The sequence below is a fragment of the Anomalospiza imberbis genome, chromosome 3, assembly GCF_031753505.1.
Source record: "Anomalospiza imberbis isolate Cuckoo-Finch-1a 21T00152 chromosome 3, ASM3175350v1, whole genome shotgun sequence".
NCBI classification, from domain to species: Eukaryota; Metazoa; Chordata; class Aves; order Passeriformes; family Viduidae; genus Anomalospiza; species Anomalospiza imberbis.
The window spans coordinates 27,346,212-27,372,341 of NC_089683.1; the positions used below are offsets into that span (position 1 = coordinate 27,346,212).

General features: G+C 36.5%; 1 protein-coding gene across 1 annotated transcript in view; it reads right to left on the bottom strand.

Moving 5' to 3' along the window:
- The window catches only part of EYS (eyes shut homolog), an 809,794-nt gene that overhangs the window by 587,958 nt on the left and 195,706 nt on the right, over nt 1-26,130 (bottom strand). The gene's annotated exons all lie outside the window — the stretch shown is intronic.

Below are 26,130 nucleotides of genomic sequence, written 5' to 3' on the forward strand. Positions count from 1 at the left end.
AAACTGGTCATCTACAGACGGGGTTTTCTCAAGAAGCCCAAATCAACACACTTCCTATCACTTTATCATCTATGAATTATTATATCTTCAGTCACATTAATTTTACAAACATTTTGCCTCTTCATATGATGCCTTGTGAGTCACACAAATTACATATATATGTACTTTTTCTTTTTGTACTGAAAGGCATAATTTTGTAATATACATGAATCACATATATTAATGTTTTCATATATCTATTAAAAGTTATGCTGCTTATTAAATAGGACATAAATGGTTTTGAATTTTTTTAAACAAGAGATAGAAGCATTTAACTACGCATTTGCATATTTCCATTAAAATAATAGTATTGGTAGACAATGTGGTACAAACTAGTTGTGATTGAAAAGAAATAAGGTTGCAAGCCATAAAAGTGATTGAATTTTCATACTTTTAAATGTAATTTCATTGATGCATTGGGGTATGGCTAGGTTTTGGTAGCAGGGGGTTAAAGGGTGGCTACTATGAGAAGCTGCCAGAAACTTCCTCCATGTCCAACAGAGCCAATGACATTCAGCTCCAAGAATGATCAGCCACTGGCGAAGGCTGAACCCATCATAAGCAGTAGTAGTGCCTCTGGGATAAGGTAGTTAAGCAGGGTGGACAAAAACTGCTTCGCAATGGCAACAGAAGAGAGGAGTGAGAGTATGTGAGAGCAACAATTCTGTTGGGTTGATACCAGGGTCAGTGAAGGGAAGAAGAAGCTCCAGATGTTGGAGCTGAGATTCCCCTGCAGCCTGTGGTGCAGACCATGGTGCAGCAGCTGTGTCTCTGCAGCCCATGGAGGGTCCCATATCAGAGTTGCTGAATGCCCAAAATAGGCTTGGAACCCCTGCTGGAGCGAGTTTGCTGTCAGGAGTTGTGTGACCACCTGTCCTCCTGTGGAGGATCTACGCTGGAACAGCTTGTTCCTGCCAAACTACACCCCCTGAAATGGACGTATGCTGGAGCAGGTCATGTAGCCCATGGTGAGAACTCACATTGGAGAAGTCATAAGAGAGACCCCATGCTGGAAAAATTAACTAATGTTAACTCAATTTTTTTCAAATTTGACCTTAACATCACCACTTCAGCACATGATCTTTTCAGGTTTCTAGTACTGTCTGGCCCTAAGCCAATAATGCCAATATATTTTGACTAAGTATATTCAAATTTTTTAACCAAAATTAGCATGCTTGTTTTTTGACATATAAGGTGCATTTGTAATATGATTTAAAATGGCTGAGTTATAAAGTTCTTGGAAATTAAGGTAAATAATGAAATAATGGAAAGACACGAGCACAGCAATAGTACGTAATGACTTCTTGATATATAAAAGAAAATTCCTAATGATTTTTCATTACACTTTCTCAGTATCCCTGAAGTACAGCTTTATACCCTATGAAGTACCATCTAATAGAGGCTTCATCCTATCACAGTTTGTCATCATTTAGAAGGTGTCTCAGGAAAGAACATATTAAAACATCTTCACTTCCTCTCACTAGTTCAAACCTTTACAGAAACTCAATTTTACAGAAATTGTATTTCAAAAAATTTATATCTGCAGTGTTACAGCAAACAAGTACTTTACCTCAGCATGTAGCAAATCCGAATGACTCATATTTACTTACACAAAGGTTTCACTTCAATGATAAAAGGACAAGGAGTGTTCTTTTATTCTCTTAGCTCCCTTTCAGGGACCTTAAAGAAACCTTTATTTTTTCCCATTTTAAAAAATAGTATCTTTAAATGCTATGACAGAAAAATATTAATATAAACATGTTCTCTTAAGAGATATCAGGTAAATTAATTATGTATTAAATACATACAAAGGAACTACTTGGTAACTCTATCTGGGAAACTGCATGAAACTGCTGGGTTTTGTGCTAATTGTAAGAAGCAGATCTATTATGGAAATAGCATCAGAAACAGTTCAGAAAGCTTCACAAGAGACTCTGAGGTCACGTTTACATTCATATTCTGAATAATCCAGGTAAGAAGATCTTTAAGAAGACAAAAGGATCGCAGACAGAAATAAATAATGTATTTTCTTCCAAACTGATTTAGTGGGTAATAGGGAGAAGAAATAGCCATTCGGTTGAGTTGTGAAGTAATTTAGGTTAGGAGGAGAGGGGTCATCTAATTTAAGCCTCCTGCTTAAAGCAGGTTTACCTTCAAAGGCAGCTAAAGATGCTTAAGACTGAGTCAAGTTGTATTTAAGAAACTCAAAGGATGTCAATTCTGCAATCTCTCAGGAGCTTTGCCACAATTTTTGGCTAACAGCCCCTGCCCTTCTGTTGTACATGTCAGTGAAAAGTCTGCTCCACCTTCTCCATTGGACTGGAATTAAAGCCTTGCCTGCTTGACTTCTCTTCCCTGAGCTAAACAAACAAAGCCTCTTCTTGTCTCCGTCAGGTTATGTATTTAATCTGTCTACCTGCCTTACTGATCTTTGGATGAATTTGCTTTCCTTTATGAACATGTTTCTTTCCCTGGGACCCAGAAGGAGACATATTACTTCAGCTGTGGCCTCCCCTGTGCAGTAACAGCTCCCCTCAGCCAGCTGGCAATGATCTTACTAATACAGCTGTGCTGGCTCTGCCTACCATGGATTTGATTCCATTCATAACATCTCCTATTGTGCTGTTTTGATTTTCTCACCAAGACAGTGTTAACACATTGGCACTGCTGAGCAGTGCTTTCAGTGTCAAGACCTTTTTTTCTTCCCAGTCTGCTTCCTGAGAGAAGGCTGGAGGTACACAAGAAGTTGGGAGAGGACACAGCCAGCACAGCTGACCCCAATAGAGCAAAGAGATATTTCATGCCACATGATACTGTGCTCAGAAGTAAAAAAACAGAAAAAAAAAAAGGTAGAAGTGGGGCCAGGGTATTTGTGGTGTTTTTCATGGTGTTTGTCTTCCTTTCTTATGAGTGCTGAGGCCCTGCTTTCCTGGAAGTGGATAAACATCTGCCTGTGATGGGATGTGGTGAAGTCATTTCTTATTTTGCCTTGCTTGCACAAAGCAAGCGTTTCTCACTTTTTCCCTTCTGATTCTCTCCCCCATCCCCTTGCACAGCAGCCAGTGTGCACATACTGGGGAACTTGCCAGCTGAGGTCAAACTACCACAGCAGCCTTGTGTGCATTTAGCTTTTATCATCACAAGACTGCAGTCCTGGCTCATGATAATTGGTTCAAGACACACACCGAGGACCTTTTCTGCAGCCCTCTTCTCAGCACATCAGCCTCAGCACTGATGCAAGAAGTTCTTTCTCAGTGGTTGAATTTCCCGTTTGTCTTTGCTGAACTTCCAGAGGCTCTATTGGCTCATTTCTACATGTTTATTAGGCACCCTGAATGGCAACACCTCCTTTCAAAATACCAGCTCTTTACCCCAATTTGTGGTCATCCATGAACCTGCTGAGGAGGTCAGATGTGGGTCCCTGAATGACTGGAACAGGTCTCTCAGAGAGGCTGTGACATCTCTACCAAAACTGGAGGTTTTCAGCTCTTTACTGGACAAGCCCCTCAGCAAATTAATTTAACTTCAACTTAAATGTTATTCTGACATAGATTACCTCATGAGGGCCTCCCACAACCTTAAATGTTGGTACAAACAGAAAATACAGGATAAAGCCTACTTTTTCTCAATTTTATAAATTTGTATCATTCTTTAGTCACAGAAGGAATAATTAACTATTTCCAAAAAGAATAATCCAATTTTGACAATGTTTTATTACATCTCTGGTAACTTTTGTTCACATAAAATTGATTTCAAAGAGATAAGACTTGGCAAATCCCTGTTTCCTGAGATGAAAAAGTGTGTTTTGTAACAGGAAGTTAGAAGAAGTAAGACTCCATAATCATTTGAGAAAGGCCAGATATTTCAAATGTTACATGAATACCATCATATGGCAGTGATGAACACCACACTGTAAAATAAATTATGTTATTTATATGAAGCTTCATTCTTCATTTTCTTCTTAAAATGATCCTAAAGATTAAAATGTACTGAAAATAACTGCCACTGGCATATCAGAAGTTTTTAAGCCTCTCTGTGTGTTATCATAATGAAAAAACATTTTCAATTCAAAATTTCCTTTACTGTTAAAAATCATACCCAAAGGCATGTGTACAACTTCTTGTTCCTCTTTCACTATTCAGAGATGTTAGAGTTATGGTTTTATTCATGAAGTAAGCGTCCTTATAGCTCAAAGGATAGTCTTTGAAATTCTTTGAGTGGCTCAGAGATTGAGCCATTCTCGATATCTGAATTAATTGGCTAAATTGCACACTCTCTTATCTTTGCAGTCCTGTTCCAGCGCAATGGAAACCCAGGGCAGTCCAAGTTGAATTATAATTTCATATCTAGCACACCCACACAAACACACAGGAAGCCTTAGGAGAAAGTTCAGATAGATAGAAGCAGATACAATTATTTGCATCTGGACATCTATATTTTCTGAGAAGAAGCTGTTCATGAAGTTTTCAAATGGGATTTATTAATACAAAATAGATGTAAAAATTATTAAATGAATAATTCTCTAAAAATATCTATTTTCCCCTGCCTACTATGCAGCTATGTAATTTATCCATGACTATTTCAGAGGAAGGTAGCTCAAGATTAATTAAATTAATACTATCTCTAGCTAAGGAACTCATATTGTACGGACAAGATTTTTATTAGAGACACTCCACATGCTTCCAGCTCCTGATGCTGTCTATAAGGTCTGGTGTTCTTTGGGATATTCCAACAGGGTGAAAGCTGTATTTTACTGAAGATGTCTGTACTATTATAATTTCCATTTCAATGAATTCCTTTTATATAATGTAAAAAGACTGAAGCACTTCATAGCTCACACATTTACTAGACTCATGTTAACATGACACAGTAAAGTACTTGATAACCTCTTTTTTTCACCATAGTACTTGAAAGAGCAAAGTATTTTACTCCAACCCAAAACAAAAATTATTTTACAGTCATATTGCCTGAGAATGAAATTTTCAGGAAGGGGTTCACGTATTGTGATTTACCTCTGAATTGCCTTGGCATAGTTAGTTGCCAGTGAAATTAGTAGCAAGAGCTCAATCATTCACAAGTTTGTGCACAAAACTTTAATTTGTCTTAGCAAGATTAAGAAAGCCATGCATTTTTATGATAACAGCCTGTACTTTTGTTAATAATAGTGTACAAGTTTGGATGCACTGGTTTCTATTTTTCTTTTTTTACAACTCCCAAGACTAGAGCCTATGGAAAGAAAAGCTTAGAAGTTTAGAAGTGCAAGATTCAATGCAAGGAAACCTCCAAACACAGATACACAAAATAAGATCAGGCTGCCCCCCCTCCCAGCCTGATCTCAAAAAATCCCATGTTCTAAATGTTTTCTTTTTCACATCTATGAATAGGAGGGGGATTTGGTTTGATTTGTGATCTTTGGCTAATTTTTTATTTCCTGTGAGGGCTGAAATGTCCTTGCTCATGGTCTAGGCAATGGTACAAGCTGAGATGTTGGTATGAGAGATAGTATGCAGAAAGAACTAAGAGCAGATACTGACCGGCTTTACCCAAACTTGCTTGCACAGAGAATTCCTAGTGCACGATGTCTTCTTGCTGAGCCCTAAGGCAAAGACTGCAGTATAAATAGTGATAACAGATGTGACCTGCCTGGTAGATACAATAAGACCTGATCTTGTTTGGTAGTCTGTTATTCTACAGTTTTTCTTCTGTAGTAGGTTTTAATACTCCTTGTTATAAGTTTGTAATGGTTCAGTCTCTGTACCCTAATGGTTCGGTCCCGAGTTGTTTGTCACAGTTTTTCCAGCCAAAATGTATGTCAATCCACATGTCAATCCAGCTGTATACCTCCCTTGTTCCCTTGTCTTACCCCTGTCTGTAAAAGATAGCACACTCCTTTGGTTCTGGAGTGCTCCCTGTCTTTCAACCCTTCCTCGAAGCAGAATTGGGTTGTAAGGTTTGCTCCCTCCCGGTGTTGGCTTCTATTGGGGAGCTTTTACACTGCACCCCTCCCCTAATGCCCTACTATTGGTCAAAGATTGCGTCCTCCCCATGTTCCCTCTACCCTGTAAAAGTAGTCTGTTCAAGTTCAGATTTGTCACTTGCTCTGCCCTGACTTCGACATTAAATATTTGGAGATTCAGGCAAGTGTCCCTCCCTTATTCCTTTGCCTCGGTTTCCTCATGCCCTGTGCCTCTGCTGTGCTACTCATGCCGCAGCGATCAGCACCACCTGCAACAGTCTCGGCAGAGACTCGGGGGCGGCCACGTGCATGTCTGCCTTGTGGCCGCAAGCGGGACAGCGAACCCGCCAACCTCCATCCCGTGGCTGCTGAGAGCCAGGTGCAATCTTGTATGTGGAACAAATACTTGCTGTACCTGATTTTTTTTTTCCAAGTCAGTTGTAGCATTCCCTTCTGATTTTCTTTGTTTATCATTAAAAGAAAAAAAAATTATCAACATCAGCATAACTATTGCACCTAATTTGTTTTTCCTTTTAAATTGAGTAGTTATGTTGGATCCTTCCTTTATTACCACTCCAGAAAAAGAAGATTGAGGCACAGGGTAGGGGGAGAAATGTCTCTCCTGCTGGATGATTAAAACTGAGAAAATGTGCAATTCAACCATTTCTTTCCATATAGGATTTATTTCCCAGCCAATGTAATGGAAAATATTGTTATTATATTAGCCTATTTATTGGATATATTTCTTCATTCCTATTTTCATGAAATTTGTGTACTTAAATACATTATCTATAATGAACTAACTGCGAGATTATCAGATCCTCTCCAGGAAATGGCTTGATGTAGAATGCACCAAATAATGAATTCACATTGATGATCCTTTATGCCCAGTACTCCTCCTCCATCTTTTATATGTATTATTGAATTATTGTATAACATTTGTATAGTCTTTAACATGCTCACTTATTAAAAAATCAATGAACTTTAATAAAATTGATTTTTTAAATACAGCCTACAGGGTATTCTGTAAGAAATTATACCTTGTCTTCAGATTTTTTTTTTCCACACTGCTTGGCTAGGTATAATGTTTGGAGTTTTGTTTTAAATAAATAAATGTTTTACTTAATAAGGAGAGCTGAGAAGCCACCTGCCTTGATCTGCTCACCATCTGCTAGATGTTGCAGTCCAGGACGTGGTTTCTGGCTCAGGTTGTCCATTTCTGAAGTATGAAAGCAAATGAAGCATATGCTGAAGTATGTCCCACAGGTTCAAGTTCAGCTTGCAACACACTCTGGTCCCAGTGCCTTCCCAGCAGAGAAAAATTCCCACCTGCTCATAGGGGTAAAGACCCCAGGCCATGTTGCTCTTTGGGATTATTCCAGTTACTGGACTTTGTATTCAACCCTGCTGAACTCTTGTGATTCTTGCTGACCCAGCTTTTCACGCCTGTCAAAATCTCTCTGTGTGGGTGCTCTTCCTTCTGATGAAATCACTTCACCCAGTTTAATGTCATGCACAAACATGGTGATTATGCATTCAGTCCTGTAATCCATATAGTCTAGAAAGATATTGAAAAATATTGAACCCTGAACAAACCCAGTCATGAGTGGGTGCCAGTTCAACTTTATCCTTTTATCCTTTCTGTGGATAAAGAAACGTGATGCAAAAAGAGATGTGAACAGTATAGGCCTTTTTGCTCCAACACTCACCTATCTGTGCAGTCCATTTCTTCACCAAATTGTCAGAAAAGATGTTGTGGGAGGCTGTGCCAAAGTGATTTACTAAAATCAAAGAAGTAAATTCACAACACTTTTATAATCCAGTGAACAAACGGTTTCATCATTGAAAGCAATCAGGTTGGTTAAACCCAATTTAGCTTTGTTAAATCTGTGTTGGCTTTTGCCAAAAAATTTGCCACATAAGAATGTAAACCCACACTGCTCAGTAGTCAGCTTGTCTACAAACAGCAGTGATGCTTCCAGCAGGGTGAAAGGCTGTGGTTCTCAGTCTGTGTGGAAAACAAATTATAATTAAAGTGTTGGTGGTGGCCTCAAGGATTCTTTCAAAACACCATATAATCATATGTATCATATGACTTTTTTTTAAAATCTAAATTACATTTCTTCACTTTCACTGAAGTAGGTGGGGAAATAATTTAGCTTTATTCTGTACATCAATTTCTTTCATACTTCTGAGAATTTTATTTGGGTTCTTGAAAAGTTTCTTGTCTTGTAATATTAAACCTCAGTTTTTGAGGCAGAAATTAATGCTGTAACATTACTTTCCAAATATTACTATTGAACACTATCATCACAATTTGATATTAATTAAATGGGAAAAGTTACTATAATCTTAAAAAAACCCAAACAAAGACAGTAAAGAGGATTCACTTAGTTAAAAAGTAGTTAATAAAGCAACATCGTGACATGTTTTACATAGCATTTTAGGACATAATTATATTTTATACCATTGTTATATCACCCCATATCCAGGCCAGTATGTTCTTTGGGAATGAACCTCTTTGTTCTGATGCACATGTCCTTAGATCTTTAATTGTGTTGAAATATAATTCATTATGTTCAGATAGAGGTAACTTAATATATAAGGGTAAGATTCTTGATCCTACAGTCCCTGTGTGCCAGGCAACCAACTCTTTAAGTTACATTCCATATTTTCAAATTGTAGTTGAATTGCGTGAATATTAATATAATTTGTGAGCGATGGACTACTAAACATGGTGGCAATTATACACTGTGATTAAGTAATCATTTGAATTCGGCTAAAAGAACAAAATTCCCTAATAGCATAAAATAATTTTGATTAATATCCTTAGCATTTTGAATACATAAACTGTCATTTCAAAAATGTGTGTACCACACATTAGTATGTTATTTTAACTTTTTCATCATGGCTAGTTAACAGCTTGATCCACCTGTTAACATGCAGGACACCATAAAGTAGATGCAAAATAAATTGATTTTCAAGTCATCTTAATAAGAATAGGTACCAAAATATGCAACTAAAACCAGAAATGTTTGGAGGAATTAAATGGTTTTCTTCATTGCATTTCATTTTTTTCTATTTTGCACAGAACATGCACCTCTATTATAATTTATTGTAATGATTGTTTAGTTTATAAGCTATATTTATTAAAACTATTATGTGCAATTGATATATATTTAGATATATATATGAGGAACCATCACTTGAATGACAATAAAGCTTTTTTTTTCTCAGATCTATCAGTAAAACTGAGTGACAAGACAGATCATTTAGAGGGAATCAGAACAGGTATTCTGAGGCAACAAGACTACAGAAATAGAAACAGTTCTATCTGCAAGATGCAAACTATGTAAGATTTAACTGATTTCAACTGATAAGGTCAGTTATTTTTCCTGCTAATACAAATTTTGACCTGCATCTAGTCAGCATAGCCACCCGCATGCTACCTTTCCCTTACTGCAGAGAAACCCTAACACAACGTTTTCTGGCTTGTAGTCTTACATATTTAATAAAAATATTTTGCAGCCTATTTTTATGATTACTTTCCTCTCATGTATTGCATCGTGGTTTGGGGTTTAGGTTAGGGGCTCTGATCTGTTAGCTAGCCGTGTTCTGTGTACCCCCGTGCACCCCCTGTGTCTGTTCCCTTTCCCCTCCCCGCGGCTGTTCACTCCGGGTCCCTGGCTGTTGGAGCCGCTCCCGTGACCATCCCCGTACTGCCCGGAGGGTTCAGTGCCCCTCACTCTAAATTCCCATCCCCTGTCCGCCCCAGAGCCCGGGGTCCGCCCCGGCCGTGTCCCCGTTGGGTGCCGTGGTCCACGTCATCGCCACGACGCCTGCCCTCATTGGGCGGCAGGGCCCCTGCTCTCCTCGCTCTCTCCCCGATATAATCCCGTGCTTCGGAGTGCCCGAGGCCGTGTTTCCTCACGCGCAAGCTGGGACCTGGTCGCGGTGCCTCAGCACAGCTCCCCGCAGCAATAAAGGACTTTCAGCCTTGCAAGTGTGGGAAAGGCAGACGTTCCTTCACTCTTTACTGGTGTCTCTCGCTCGCAGTGGCGAGAATCCGCTGGCAACCCTGGCCCGGACTGCAGCACAGAGCTGAGTCTGGAAACACACGGCGATCCCGGGTCCCGGAGGGAGGTGGCACTGCTCTAGGCGCTGGAGCTGCTCAGGGTCCAGGAAAACACAGAGAGATGCTGCCCTCATGTTCTTTTCTCCTCTTGAGGAAAGTTATTGTTTTTACTACCTAGGTCTAGTACCTTTCCCGGTTGAATGTGTTTTCAGTGTTAGCATGCTTTAGCCTGGCCATCTCTATCTGCTGATGGCTGTACAGTTATATGGATTCTCCAACCCAGCTCTCTGAGGTTTCTTGAGGCAACACCACTTCAGTCAGATCCATACCCCAGGCTTTAAACATATTATTCACATTCTTGTTGCTTTCCTCAGACCTCTCCCTTGTTCTGCACTGTTTGTCCAGCCAATTGCTCACTCGCATTTTGACAATACACAGTTGCCATTTGCTTCTGTCGTTTTGTCAAGGCTAGCATTTGAATTTTAACACTCAATCATTTCAGCAAAACAGCCTAACTTATTGAGAAAGTTTGACTTCAGATGACTTTTAGATGTAGCTGTGAGACTCAGAAGATGCAACACATATCTCACAAAACATAAAGATTATAATTTAGCATTGAAATACAATCAGAGATAGTAAGTTATGAAATAAATAAAATGAAGCACCATGGCAACACCACTTTTTTATTATTGTTGTTTTTTGTTTATTTGTTTTAGTTTTGGTTATAAGACATTTTTCTTCTAAAACAATTTTTTCTATTAGAAGATTCTTGTTCTTTTTCTCCTCAGGAAAATACAGATGAACTGAACCCAGTTTGACAGCCAAGACAACATTTAAACACTCTGATATTTGTCCAGTGGTTCTAAAGCTAGCACTTCATAAAATATTCTCTTTTTCAAAGCTACATTCATCTTGGAAAATGCATGATTCACTGTAAATAACCAGTAAAATCCATAATGTTTCACCAGAGTCAAGATTTCAACTTATCTCTCTGAGGCCTTTCTAGTAAGATGCCACTTGGTAGCTACACCTAATTTTTGAACAGTTACTGTATTTTTCCAAAATAAATATTTCAATAAAAGCAGTTAGCTACAATATAAAAAAATTCCAGGACTTGGGAGCATGACTGTGTTTCTTGGTCTTATGTCAGAAATTCCCTTATAATATTACTAGGGATTGTTGAGGTGTTTTTGGCAGGGCAAGGGGGACAGGAAGTAGGAAGCAAGCACATTTTGCAGAGTAGTTATAATCTGCGTTATTTCTTATGGACTATTCTTTTTGTACAATGCTTTAGAAAAGCATACTTTTAAATAGGTTTTGAGTGTCTCAGAGTATAGAAGTGAAAAGCTGGTAGGACCTTTCTGACATTTGCAATACTAATTTGAAAATCTCCTAAACCTCATAGTATTGTAGATATAAAGAATAAAAGACTCTAAACATCAGTTTCAACTTGATGGTTGAAATCTAGTTAACTCACTGATATTCTTTCCACTACTTTTACTTGATTCCTACCTTAAAGGTAGGAATCTCACATGCATTTCACTGAGTAATCAAGTTTGGTTGGTAATGACTGTTCTTTTGGTGATCTGAAATGCATTAATTATTTTGTAGAAAATGAATAATTAGAAGACATTTAGGGTAACTAATTATTTCTCAGGATTTCATTAAGTAGAATAAATAATTATTTAATTCATCACATGCACAGCTAGCAAGTGCAATTATCTGATCAATACACTTTCATAAATGATAGTGACATTATAGACATTGGCACTTTTTCCTGATATTCCTTGTGATGTTCTCAGAACCATCTGCCTTTATAAAAGGCAACAAGATAACTGGTGTATTCAACTTAATACAAGTAATAGCCTATCTTTTATAACAGGTATAAATCTTCCTGAAATGTATGATTTTTCTATTTTTTTCTCTAAATTAGAATAAAACTTTTAATGAAATATTGCCTCATTATTTTTTGAAAGTCTTGAGTATTAATTTCTCATTCTAAAGCCAGATAATATTTCATATGCTAGAATATATGCAAAAATCTATACTTTTTAACTTGTCAAAAAGTTCTGTCCTTGTTATAAATTTTTCATATAATTAAAATTAGAAAATGGAGACTAAGAAATTATATTTTAAGCATTTAAAGAGTTTATTATATTTATCTTGATACCTTTAAAAATAAACTTTGTGAGTTTAAGTTTAAGTTTATGTAATAAAGCTTTTTGCATGCAAAATCTCATTAAATTCAGTGAATAATTTCAAATTCAAAAAAGTCACAGGTCTAAAAGTTCATTTTCTCTCTACTCCACAGATGGTAAAGTTGTGTTCTGATGCTTCTAATGACTGAAAAGCTGTCATTAGCTCTCCCTTTGTATCACAGTGGAGAATTTACAATAGATTTTTGTTTTAAGGTGGCTAAAATTGAACATGTTACTTTAAATGTAGAAAAATTGATTCTATGGAAAGGAAATCACAATACCTAAATATGCAATTACCACTGTCATGTGGCAAGCACATTTCTCTCTCTCTCAGGATTTTTATAAAGGTGCACAGAGAGAAGTGAAAGAGAAAACAATTTCTATTTCTGCTCCTTGTTTTTCTCTTGTGGAATGTGTTTGGAGATTGTTTACCTAGAGCGAATGCCTGGTTGGATCACAGTGGATTGTTTGGGCCTGATGGCCAATCGGATCCACCTGTGTCTGGACTCTGGAGAACAGGGTCACGAGTGGTGAGGGGAGTGAGATATGATAGTTAGAGAGAGTAGCATGTAGCTTTTAGTATCCTCTTTTATATAGTATATTAATTTATCATAGCATAATTATAATAAAGAAATCATTCAGCCTTCTGAAATAAGTCAGACATCATCATTCTTCCCATTGGGTTCACCGACATCTACAACACTGTCACTCTTTCAGCTCTCAGTGATAACTTATGTTATCCGTCCCAAGCGAAAAAGGGGAAAGAGAAAACTATTCCTAAAATACACCTTTTCAACGTATGTTCTTAAAAAACCCCAAAAAAACCACAAAACCAAAAACTACTAGCTCAGAGATAAGAGGGAGAAAAAGAAAATTTGAATAAATTACAGCTAAGAATGTGATTTGTGCTACCAACCATTACTATTTACAGCAAATATGAACATCATATAGTTGATCTAGCCCTCTTTTGGATCCCTGTGGATGAAAATCTGTACAAAAGCCACAGTGTGCATTCAGAGCCTGAAGGCCAACCATAAAAAAAGCCCGAAAGACCTGTAAACAAACCCCAAAAGCTGATTCAAAATCGGAATGGACAATAGGCCAAGGAAGGGTATTCTACCCCTCTACTTTTTCCTCTTGAGGCTCCCACCTGCATTACTGCATCCAAGTCTGGGCTGCTCAAGAAAAGAAAGACTTTTTAGAATGGGTCCAGAGAAGAGCCACGAAAATGACCAGACCACCTCTCCTCTGAAGACAGGCTGAAACAGTAAGGGCTGTTCAGATTGGAGAAGAGAAGGCTCTGGGGACACATCATTGTGACCTTCCAGTACCTTAAAGGGGCTTATTAAAAGGAGGGGGAGGGATTTTTTATACAGGAGGATAGTGACAGGACAAAGGGCAATGGTTCTAAACTGAAAGGGGCAGGTTTAGATGAGACGTTGGGAAGAAATTCTCCACTGCAAGAGTGCTGAAGAACTGGAACAGTTTATTCAGAAAGGTTGAGGTATGTCCCATCCCTGGGAGTGGTCAATTCTAGACTTGATAGGGAGTTGAGCAAGTTGGTCTAATGAGAGGTGTCCCTGCCCATGGCAGTGGGGTTTTAAACTAGATGATCTTTAAGATCCTTTCCAATGCAAACCGTGCTGCATTAAAACAATGTTAAAACAATAAGTTTATGATGCTGTGTTCAGTTTACTCAGTTACATTAGAATAAGTGGAGAAAAAAGGTTCAAGAAAAAGTTAAGTGTAACTAGTGATGCTAAACTCTCAGTGTTCAGTTCATAGCTATGGCTATATACATTTACCACAGCAGTGGATAAAGGTAATCTTCTTTGCACTTTGAAGAATACTTAAAATTCTTTTATTACAGCAAAAGTCCATGGGAATGAAATGAGTATTCAATGTCATAATGTGGAGAAACTTCAAAAGAGTTTCTCTCTTGTAGTAGAGTATGTAGCACTCTCTCTTGTAGTAGAGTATGTGGATGGCCATGGGTGGCAAATTAGATATGAGTTTGCATTGTAATATGCCAGAAAAGTGCAATTCAAAGAAGATAACAAGTCATGGAGGATGAAGGCAGTTGTCTTTCTGTACAGCTCATGTGGTATAGAATCACCCAAACATGTCATTCTACTGCATATACCTTGACATCAGAGAAGATGTTGATATACATCTTGAGAAGATAATTTGTGTTGAAGGACTGTATATTTGAAGTAAAAAAAAAAAAAAAAATTATTAGAAAGATGTAGGTGGGTGGACAAGAGAATTACTCACTGATAATTTCCTATATATACCTGAAGAAAGAAAATGACTGGTGGGATTTCTTGTGCTACTGGAACGCTACTGCAGCTCTACAGTGGCAGAGCTAAATTTATCTCAAAACGTACCAGAATATGCAACAAATCTGTTTCACAAAAATGTTGATATAGTAATGCCTTTATTAATCTTTAGAATATAATTGCATCTTATTTTATGGAATGAAAACTAGGAGGAAAAAATATGGTAATGTGTTTAGTTAATGCCAGTGGGCAGCTGAATCCAACACAGCTGCTCACTCAGTACCCCACAGTGGGATGAGAGAGAATTGGAAGAACAAAAGTAAGAAAAACTCATGGGTTTGGAAAAAGACAGTTTAATGGGGAAATAAAAGCTGTGCATGCAGCAAAGAAAAACAAGGAATTTATCCACTGCTTTACATCAGCAGTCAGTTGCTCAGCCATCTCTAGGAAAGCAGAGCTCCATCATGCCCAACAGTGACTTGGGAAGACAAACGTCCCTCACATCCTTCTTTCCTCATTTTTATATGCTGAGAATGATGTTATATGGTATGGGATATCCCTGTGGTTAGTTGGGCTCAGCAGTCCAGCTATGGCCTCTCCCAACTCCTTGTGCATCCCCAGCCTACTTGCCAGCAGGGCAGGGTGAGAAACAGAAAAGTCCTTGCTGTGCAAACACTACTTAGCAAGAAATATTGGTATAATGTCAACATTTATTTTGTCACAAATCCAAAACACTGCATTATATGAGGTGCTATGAGGAACATTAACTCCATATCAGCCAAAACAAAAAAAAAAACTTCAAAAAGAGTAAAGTTTTTTTTATGGATGACAAGGAAGTTAATTTAATGAAGAGGAAGCTAAATGAACTTGCTTGAAAAAAAGAAACTTGAATTTGACCAAGAAGTTCAACTAAAGTTTAGCTAAATCCCAGTTAGCAAAGCTGAATAATTCTCTTGGAATTATGTGCAATCTGTACTATGCTCTATTTCTCTCCTGGTTGATGTACAGACTCCCCATCCAGCTGTCAAAGCATGCTTTTTATTCTCTGAAACTCCAGCTGACACAGCTGGCACAGTCTGAGTTACAAGCTTAAGGAAGAAAGCTGCTGAATCCTCTCAAGGAGGTCTTGCAGATTGGTTTTGGGCTGCATTCCTGCCTAGTAAGTAGAAAGAGTAACCAGATATTCAGTTTCCTGTCTAACCACAGTTTATGCAAAATAGACTGGAGAGAATAACCATGCCTAATTATGAAGGCAGACTAGAACTTCATACAGGTCTTCTGCACGGCTAACCACAATGGATTATTATTTCATTGTGTGACAATGCTCATCAGTGTTAAATTTGTCATTCAAAGTTTGTCTGCAAGGGTATCTCTTTTCTATAAGGGCAAGTGTCTTTTCCCAGCCCTTTTATTAATATCAATTTATAAACACTAAAGAAGTAAAACACATTTGGCAAAGCTGCACTAACATACAGGAGTATAATAAATGGAAAAGAAGGCATAGAAATGATACAGAGTGATGACATATTCCCATGAAGTACAGCATGGCTTAACAACCACATTCAGGTAAATGAGAATATATTTCTCATTCAATTAAAGAAAATAAAGAAGACAAAAGAAAATGTTGCATAGGTTAAATAAGTAAATTTACATGGAATTTAGTTAAAGAAACATTTCATAAAATTTCTTGATGAGAAAAATTAATCACATATAGAAAGGATAAAAGTCAGTGAATTTTCTATTGAAATATTTCCCTGAGAAAGTACAAACAGATCTCTTCTATCAATCTATAATTTGTTTGTTAAATCAAATAAATTTCCATAAGTAATTTTGATCACTTACATGAACAGTCATAAATATATATTAATAATAGGCATCTACAGAGATATTATATGTATATTTAAGTGGTATTATTATGAGTTTTTGTTTATCCTAATGTGGTTTTATCATTGATATGTAAATTGAATTTCTAGGTATCATAAGAAATCTGCAAAGATGAAACTGAAACTATACATGCAAGCAAGAAAGTTTATATTGAACTTATTTAATAAAAATGTCAGTAAGATGCAGTCAATGGCTCAATGTCCAAGTTGAGATCAGTGACAAATAGCATTTCTCAGGGGTGACTATTTGAACTGTTTAACAATGTTTAACATCTTTGAGGCCCTAGGAGAATGGAATTTAGTGCACTCGCGGGCAGCTTTGCTGACTACAGCAATCTATGTGGTGCAGTTGAGATGCTGCAGGTTAGGGATGACATCCAGAGGGACCTTGGCAGGTTTGAGACGTAGTTGAAAAATATAAAATGCAAGGTTCTATACCTTGGACAGGGCAATCCCAAACACAAATACAATCTGGGAAGAGGTTTGGCAGAGGTTTGGCAAGGTTTGCAAGAACATGACAGAAAGGACAGAAAAGAACTTTGGGGTACGAGGGTATGTAGTGAGACGACAAGATGGGGATAGATTCTAGTACCTAAAGGGGGTTTTATGAAAGCAAGGGAGAGGGATTTTTTCTATGGGTAGATAGTGACAAAGGGGCAATGGTTTCAAACTGAAAGAGGGCAGATTTAGTTTAAATATTAGGGAGAGAGTCTTTACTGTAAGGGTGGTGAGGCACCGGAGGAGGTTTTCTGGAGAAGGTGTGAATACCTCATCCCTGGAAGTGTTCAAGGCCAGGTTGGGTTAAAAAATTTAGTCCAGTGGGAGGTGTCTCTGCAGGAGTGCTGGAATAAGAGGATGTTTAAGGTCTCTTCCAATCCAAACCAGTCTGTGATTCTGTGCAGATACTAGGTTTATAAAAATATCTGCACCAAAAAAAAAAACATACCCAGTCACAGGGTGCATAGATGAACAGGTTGTCCCAAGTGTATAGGCCATATGTAAGAAAAGACATACAGAAGAGTAATTGACATAATATTCTAGAATTAGAGAAAATGAAAATATATTGTTGAAGAATCAATTAACCTTGGAAAGGGATTCCGACTGATCCCGACTTAGCCATGTAGGTCACCATTAAATTTGATCATAACTAGGATCATGGGTAAGGCTACATTTGATACATAATGCTGTAGTAAACTCCACTGAGTTGTGCAGGTGTTGCTTTCTTAAGAAACAGTTATGCAAAATTGATCACTGGTGACCTTTATGTTATTGCTAATTACATCAGCACTGCTTTATTGTTTTTAAAGCAAACTGTGAATCTGGTCTCAGAACTGTTGTACCCTGGGTTTGGGTTCAAATTATGGGTTTTTTCTTTGTTAGTTTTCCAGTTCTCTTTACCCTCGTGCATCCCCCGGGTTTTCCCCTAGTGTGGTTTCCGTGCCCGTCTCCCCGTTCTCGCGGTCCCACTCACCCCAAAGCCCTGTGTCCTCCCCTGCCGTGTTCCCATTGGTCGCTGTAGTACACGTCATCACCACGATGTCTGTACTCATTGGGCAGGAGGGATCCCCATCTGCCCTGTCCCTCCCCTATTTGATCCCACTCCTCGGCATGCTTGAGGCCATTTGCGTCCATGTGAATCTGGGAGCGGGCTGCAGCTTTTCCACCGCAGCTCTCGCAGCCAATAAAGCATCCAGCCGCCACGCGGATGGATTTGGACGAATTCCCTGCCTCTTTGTTTCTTCCCTCGCACCGATGGCGAAGCGCAGCCAACAGCCCACCCCAGAACGTGGCAGCAAAAGCGCCCGGGAACTGCGGCGAGCCCCGGCCCCGACGAAAAGCTGAGACGCCCAAGCCGGGCACTCAAGGACTGACCGGGTCCGAGAAAAGTAAGGCGTAGCTGCGAGAACTTTCTGGTTCTGTTTGGACTGAGTACTTGATTTGACGACTGCCTATGGAGGTTGGATGTAACAACAGATTAATAGTGTGGGCAAGCTAGACTACAAGGTGTCTGGAGTATTAATGCTATTAATTATTTTTTTATTTTTAATTGCTGAGGTCATAACATATGCAGATAGGGTGCCATTTGTCTCAATCAGTGTGCTTCAATTTGGGCAGCAGCATCACAATTTCAGTCCTGAGTTATCCTCTAAAAAGGATACCAATTATGTTGAACATAGTAAAATTATATGGTAGGTTTTGTGAGGTTTCATTTTATTGAACTTTTTAATTGTGCCTTATTATAGCTAATTTTCACTGTTTGTACAGACTGCAATTCTGCCCTTATCATCCTGCTACACATATCATCCTTTGTGTTATTTTCTTGATGATTCCCATTTAGTTATAATATATATGTATTTTCCACTTGTTCTTTTTAGGTCCAGACAGTGAATTAAAGCATAACATTGCACTTTATAAAAATAGAGGAACTGTTTTAAGAATCTTAAAGATATAATGAGAAGAATGTGGAAGAAAATTATGCCAATTAAAAAAAAACTTCAAAATTCATTTGTAAAGATGAAAAAATGACATCAGAATAATGCTAAGGAAATCTCTGTCCACCTTTACTGCAGTGTCTTTAGTCACAGAGTAAATCAGAGTATTCATCTCATCTCATCTCATCTCATCTCATCTCATCTCAATCTTTTGCTGGCTAAAACGTTGTTTTCTGAATTCAAGGTCTTCCAGTTTAAACTCTGATACAAAAGACTGGTACCTCTAGCAAAATGTTCATCTCATCTGTATTAATGTTTTCTATACAAAATAGGAAAATTAAACCATGATATATCCAACTATTTCCTATTTTGTTTGCAACAACAAGGATTGCCCTTCAAACAAACAAACAAAGCAAAACCCATTGAACTCCCTAGATCATATTAACACTGACAATGAAAACAACATGAAGAAAGCATGTTATATAAGTGCTCCTAATATAAATCAGGCGTCATGACACTATTGTAATACACATAGATCAATACTTTCTGTCACATGTTTCATCCAATATTCTATATGAATAAAATGGAAACATTTATCAATTTAAATAACATACAACAGAAATGAAAAGTAGCACAGGAGTAATGCAGAAATGTTTTTTGAAACCTAAGAAGGGAGGTTGTCATGGAAACAGCTGGGTTAGAAATCTTTTTGTTGCTAGAATTTTATTCACCTACTGATGTTTATTTATGTTATTTTAATAAATGAATCTTCCTGAAGTCATCAATGATTTTATTTTTTTCAGAATAAGGTATTAGGTTAAGAACTTATCAGATGTAAAGAAAAGACTAATGGCATATTCATGTACACTGAAACACACAAAAATGAAAATTTTCAGTTTACTCCTACTCTCATCTAGCTGAAAGACTAAAAGGAAAGGTGAGTAAAAGAGTGAGTCATTCCCTCCATAAAAGGCTATTATGACTCTACACAATATTTTGCTTCAAGTGAACTAAAGGAAGAAGTAAACCTGTAGAAACAATCTCACCAATTTTGAAACACTTAAAATATTTATCCTACATGAATAAAACAGGTGAACTGAAAATTTCAATTAACAAAACCCATCTATAAAAGTAATTTAAAAACAAGAGAAGTTTAAAATTAAATAAGTAAAATAAACAAGTAGCAGGTTAATCAGAAAAGGAATATAAGTATTCAGTGACAAAAAAAATTCTTGCTAACTAACCTGTTTGTAAGAAACAGAAATTTAATTAATCTTTAAACATACCTGCAACAAATACAAGTGTCTAAATATTTGTTTTCATAGAGAAAAAAAAGGTGAAATACCAAAGGAAGGAGAATGGAAAGGGTAACATGTCATACATCTTCATAAAACCACCTGAAGGAAGCAATATAAAACAAATTTGAAAGCAAACCCAAAGAATTAATAGTGTTCCAATGAGCAATAAAATAGCCAAAATGAAAAAAACCATCAGGGACTAATAAAAACAATCTGAAGAATGAGCCGCAAAGAAGAAGAATGTACAAAGAAACTTCAAGGCAATAAAACATACAGGGAATGAATCCATGGACTTGAAACTGTACATTATTTCTTGGAACAAGATCTTATCTAAGAGTCTCTATGGATACTTTTTTCCCTGCTAAACATTCTGGTTCACTGATAGGTAAAATATTTTCTGGACACATTAATCTTAACCAAGGTTGGAGCACAACACAGGTCCTTTAGGACTTTCTCATCAGTTATCTGCCCTTCAAATTTCTGTTACATTTTGTGGAGAATTACATTCACTCTATATTGAGCCAACACCATATTAGTTCCAACATCACATATTAAATCAAGTATCAAATAGTAGCTGCATATATATCATCACTTAAATTTCCTTGGCCATTGCCTCCATTACTGAAGATGGTATTTAGCTGCATTTTTATTGCACTGAATTCAGAATACATATTAATCAATACTGATCAGTCCTTATGTTTCTAATGATAAAGATCACACGGGGACAGCAAGTGATGGCAAGAGAGAGTGCCTACCATTTTCCTCAGTATTTTTGGTACTGACTGGAGGTTTACTCTACTCCAAGGAAAGAGGCTGGAGTTTCTTCCAATAAAATTGACGAAAAAAACAGATGGTATTATTTAACAACACAATATGCCTTGCTGTGTTGGAACACAGGTTTCAGACTCCTTGGAATATCTTGCTTTTCCAGTGTCACCTTCCAGACAAAGCTGCTATAGGTGCAGCATTTGACTCTACCACAGTACTGAGCAGAAGGTTTATTTAGGGCCCTTTCATCCTGCTTATAGGACTTATTGTCACAGTGCTTTCCCCATATTTCAAGAATTTTATAAAAATTTTCTTATGTTACTTGTATCAATGAATAACCTGCATTTAAATATTTTAGAACTTTCTTCCTACAAACTTCATCCTTTGTTGCAAGACAGACTAGAGGATGCTAAAATAACGAAGGTCCTTATTTTAACTTTTCTGTTTCTTAAATCTGCTGATTCACAGCATTGATGCTTGTGAGTGTGTGGTGGATTCACCCTGGATGGCTTCCAGACCATTACCCAGCTATCTGCTTTCTTATTCCTTCTTGTTAGCAGGATGAGGAGAGAAAATTAGATGAAAGATCTCATTGGTTGAGATAAAGACAGTAAAATCACTTACTAGAGAGAATTATGGGAAAAATAAACTCAACATGGAGAAAATTAAACCTAGAGCAGGATAGTGAGGAACAAAGCAAAAGATAAAACATATTACACTAGACCTGACCTGCCTAAAGTTCAGAAATAATGCTTGTAAAATCTCCTGTACATGGTCATCAGTATATAGCAGTAACAGGTCACCCAAGCTATATTATTATACAATTACTTTTCTGAAAAACAGTTTCAGAAGATATTCACCTGAAAGCCATGCATGTCTTTTACTAAGAGAGAAAAGGACTTAGGTAATGATTTCATGTAATATCTAAAGATATTGTCTGATTCTATTTGATCTATCTGTATATTACTGCCTCTTATCCTGAGGTGCAAAAATAAAGATCATGCTCTGTCACAAAAATCCACAAAAGTACACCCTGAAGAGTCCATTACTGAAAGTAATCTATACCTTTTGATGTACTGGCTTCCTATGTTGTGTTAATAAAATTAGAACATAGTACAGGGAAATAAGAAAAACAAACCAAAAGGAAAAAAAAAAAAAACAAAAAATAACCCCAAAAAAACAAGCCAACTAAAAAAGAACAAGAACAACAAAAAACCCTCCACCCCAAAAAAAACTCCAAAAACAAAAAAAGAAAAACCTCAACATCAACCCAAATTGCTTACAAGGAAATTATTTTGTCTAGTTATCTACTTTTAAAATTTTACTCTAGTTATTTCAGGTTTCCAGCAAAGCTGAGAAACATTTATGTGAATTAATGATCTGTATGATTAAATGACCTCATTTCATCCTATTTAGTGACAATATCTTATCAACAGCAGGATGGACTACTGGAATAATTTCTAAGAAATGTCTCAGCTGTATTACAGAGAATTTTAATGGATTATTTTTTAAGCTGCTGAAAGGGGATTTGTCATATAAAAATAACAGTTTGAGTATTCAAATTGTCCACATATTAAGAAATTGAACTACTTGAAAGTAAGTAATAAAGCATAAGATATATTTTCATTAAATGAGCTCATACATTTAAATGTGTATATTTTAGATTTGTTAAATATCTAAAGTTCTAATTTACTGACAAGGCAAAACAACTGTGCTTCTCAAGGATGAATGAACTCTATATATAACTTTGAAAACTTAAACAAAAAATTTCAAATTTTGTGTCATTTTAATAGACTGTGTAGGCTACAGAAGCATTTGGGGTAGATCTAGCTAACTCTCTAGAAGAAAAAAATTGTCTTGGAAAGTTCATACAGACATAAATATGTTCAATTGATTGTTGCCTTAGTATAGCATAGGTCAATTTGCACATTCTGTGTGCTTTTCCCACTTTAAGCTCTTTAAATAAAATAAAATTGGAGGACCACAAGTCTCAATCAAAAGCAGTTTTATCAGATTACGAATCTTCTCTGATAATTTAATTCTCTTAACTCCCCCCAATGGCAATATGCTAGCTGCTTTGCATTTCTTAAACTCTCTACTATATAAAGACACAGGATCTGAAAGATCCTACTTATTATCAGAAGCAACCTAAGTTTTACCATAACATTCTTGTTGAGCTAATCAACCTTATTTATTAATCAGGCTAATCAGCTTGCTTTCTTCATATATAACCACATATTTACAGCACACAGTACTGTGAAGAATTCAGCCTTATATTTTTCATGTTCATGTTCTCAATGGGCCAGGCTCTCATTTTCCAGATGTAGCACTGCATACCATGTGTAACCAGCTGAGATTTTGGAAAAATATATACCTTTATAATAAAAAGTGCTAGTCTTACATTCACTTTGCATGGAAATTCTATAAGATAAAAGATTAAAAAACTCTATTTCCTTTCAAAACATATAGGTTTATTCTATATTTACTATAATACAGCATCTCTTCTTTAATAAGCCATGTCAAGATCATTAGTTAAACTGTCTTCACCCATTGCTAATGCAAAGCTCCACATCTGTCTTAGCTTAGCATTAATGTTTATGAAAGAAAAACTAAAAAGAAATTTTTTTCCTTTCCTTCTAAATTGTACTTTAAGAGTACTTATGCTTTTTTATATTCAAATAAATAACAACACTGTTATACCATAATTTGAAGAGAAAAATATTCAATGAATTTTAATGTATACACTCCTAACTGTGATTACCCTTTTAATGTATGTAACTCCTAACTGTGGTTACCCCTGAATTTTTAGTAAAAGGTAAAAAACAGTGCTGCTCACTTTTTGACATGGCAGAAACATTGACATATTTCTTGCCCAACTAAGTTATCTTAAGATGTATCTAATAAAATAGTTACTATTACTCATAAAATAATAATCTAAATTAAATAAGAAACAGAACCTCCACTGAAGACAGAGGAAAGATTTTTATGTTCATTGTTTGTAACACATTTGATATTGAAAGGTCAAATTTGAGAAGATATCATTATACATCTAAAATAAGGTGCAGATACTGTTTTAGACAACAGAGGCAAAGCAGAAAAGTGCAAAGAAAACAGCTATGCACCTAATGAATAAAAATGTCATTGGTCTAGTCAGACAGATACAGATACAAGTTTTTTCAGTTACAAGAACTTAATCATTAGGGAGTATCCAAATCCTCTGTGTTCCCTTGTCTATTGCAATTGAATACATATGATTTATTAAATATTTTTATTTTTTATTTACTCACTATTATTTAGTTGCTAAAAAGCCAACAACTACAGTTCCTCTGAGAAGCAAATTTTTTTTTTTATCCAAAAATCCAGTAGGGCACTGGCTGTCAACAAAAGTATGGGGGATAAATTTTCATTTTTTCACTTAAAAATTAACTCAAGTCAGCTGTGTTATCTTTTGATGGGATACTCTTGTTAGAACTGATCCAGCAGTAAAAATATCCAGTAACTTGTGATTTCAGGCAATTTACAGACATTATTTAATCACAGCAATGTATTTGAAAGATGGTTACATTTGTTTATCTGCACCTTCACCTAGAGAATATGAACAGGGATATTAATTAATTTAGCCAAGGACACAAATAGAATGTGTATCACATTTAGATTAAAATTCTCCTCTTTTTAGCTCATTGTTAGGTATTCATATCAGTATACAATTTTCCCCTTCTCTAATTCAGTTTGCTACCATATTAATAATGTAGCTGCAAATGACAGCAAGTCTTAACTCTTTTCAGAAATAACTGATCATTTCTGCAGATGACCCCGGGTTCACTACGAGGTTTTTTTGATCATTTGACTGATGATGATGAAGAACCACTGCTATACATAGCACTTTTTTACAGTCACTAGAATGAAGCTCATAATTTTAGTGCATATGTCCATTACATAAACTTCATTGTTCCAGATGACACAAACACACTGGGAATTATTACAAAAATTAATTGGGTAAGGAAACCTTTGCAAAGTTTCTCTTTAAAGAAAGAGGCACAGATGATTACTAATACAATGCCACAACCATTTTGTTTTCCTGTTACTGACATGCATTCTGCTGTATGAAAGAGATCTCCTTTTAGATCTGTGGAAAGAAAGAGGTGCAGCATGCTTCTGTGTAAAATCCACTGTAGATAAAAGTTTCGGTGAACACCAACAAGAATCAAACACATGATAGCAAAGTGGTGCATTGAATGTGATAATCTCCATCTCAGAAGAACAAAGGAAATAATGTTTGTGTTAATGTTTTGCTACAGCCTTTATTCAGTGAAACACCTGGCAGGCTTACATTTGTCTCAGTGAAGCAATAAACTTGAAAGTATCACCTTATCTTTGAAGATACAACTCAGTATTGTCTTCAGTTCCCAACTCAGCTGATACCAACCTTAAGGCATTTAAGGACCTTATGTTATTAAATACATTAAAGTTCCCTTAAAATAAGTTGTTCAGTTTGAGAGGGTTCATTGGAGACCTGTATTTCAGTACTCTGACGTTTCCAGACTGTACTGATCACCATCAGTTTATCTTAAAAACACCACAGTACTATACATACTTTTTAGTCCATAACCTTATAAAATTTGTTTTCTTGACCTTATTTTCCATAGTAACAATGAGCTTATAAATGCACACATAAAAACAAAAACCATTTTAGAATTTATCAGTAATTTATCATCCATATTTTTCAATGAACTTACAAGTTGCAAAATCAATACTCTAGGCTCCTTTGGTTAAAGCAATTTCTAAGGTTAGGAATTTCTAAGCCACCCTTTTCTACGTTATCTTAGAAAACACAAAATAACATGTAAAATCTCAAATTAAACAATACATATATATATATATAATAAGCAAAGCAAAATCTTTAGTACCCTATATCTTTCTCCCTAATTTTGATTGGTCTTTTTGTGTTATTCTTAGTTCATTTGCCACCTGGCCTGATGCATCTTGGATGTCCTTTGTATCCTCTAGCATATCTTCCAGCCTTACACAATACCTTGGATACATCAGGATATTGCAGATACGACAAAGATCAGGCAACCAGATTGAGGTCAAACAGACTTTAGAGCAATGTTCAGTTCCTTTGGGAATTAGTAATTTGGCCAGTGGAATAGGATTTGAAAGATGGGGGTTTTTATGTTTGCTAAATTTCAACATTTTGCTGCC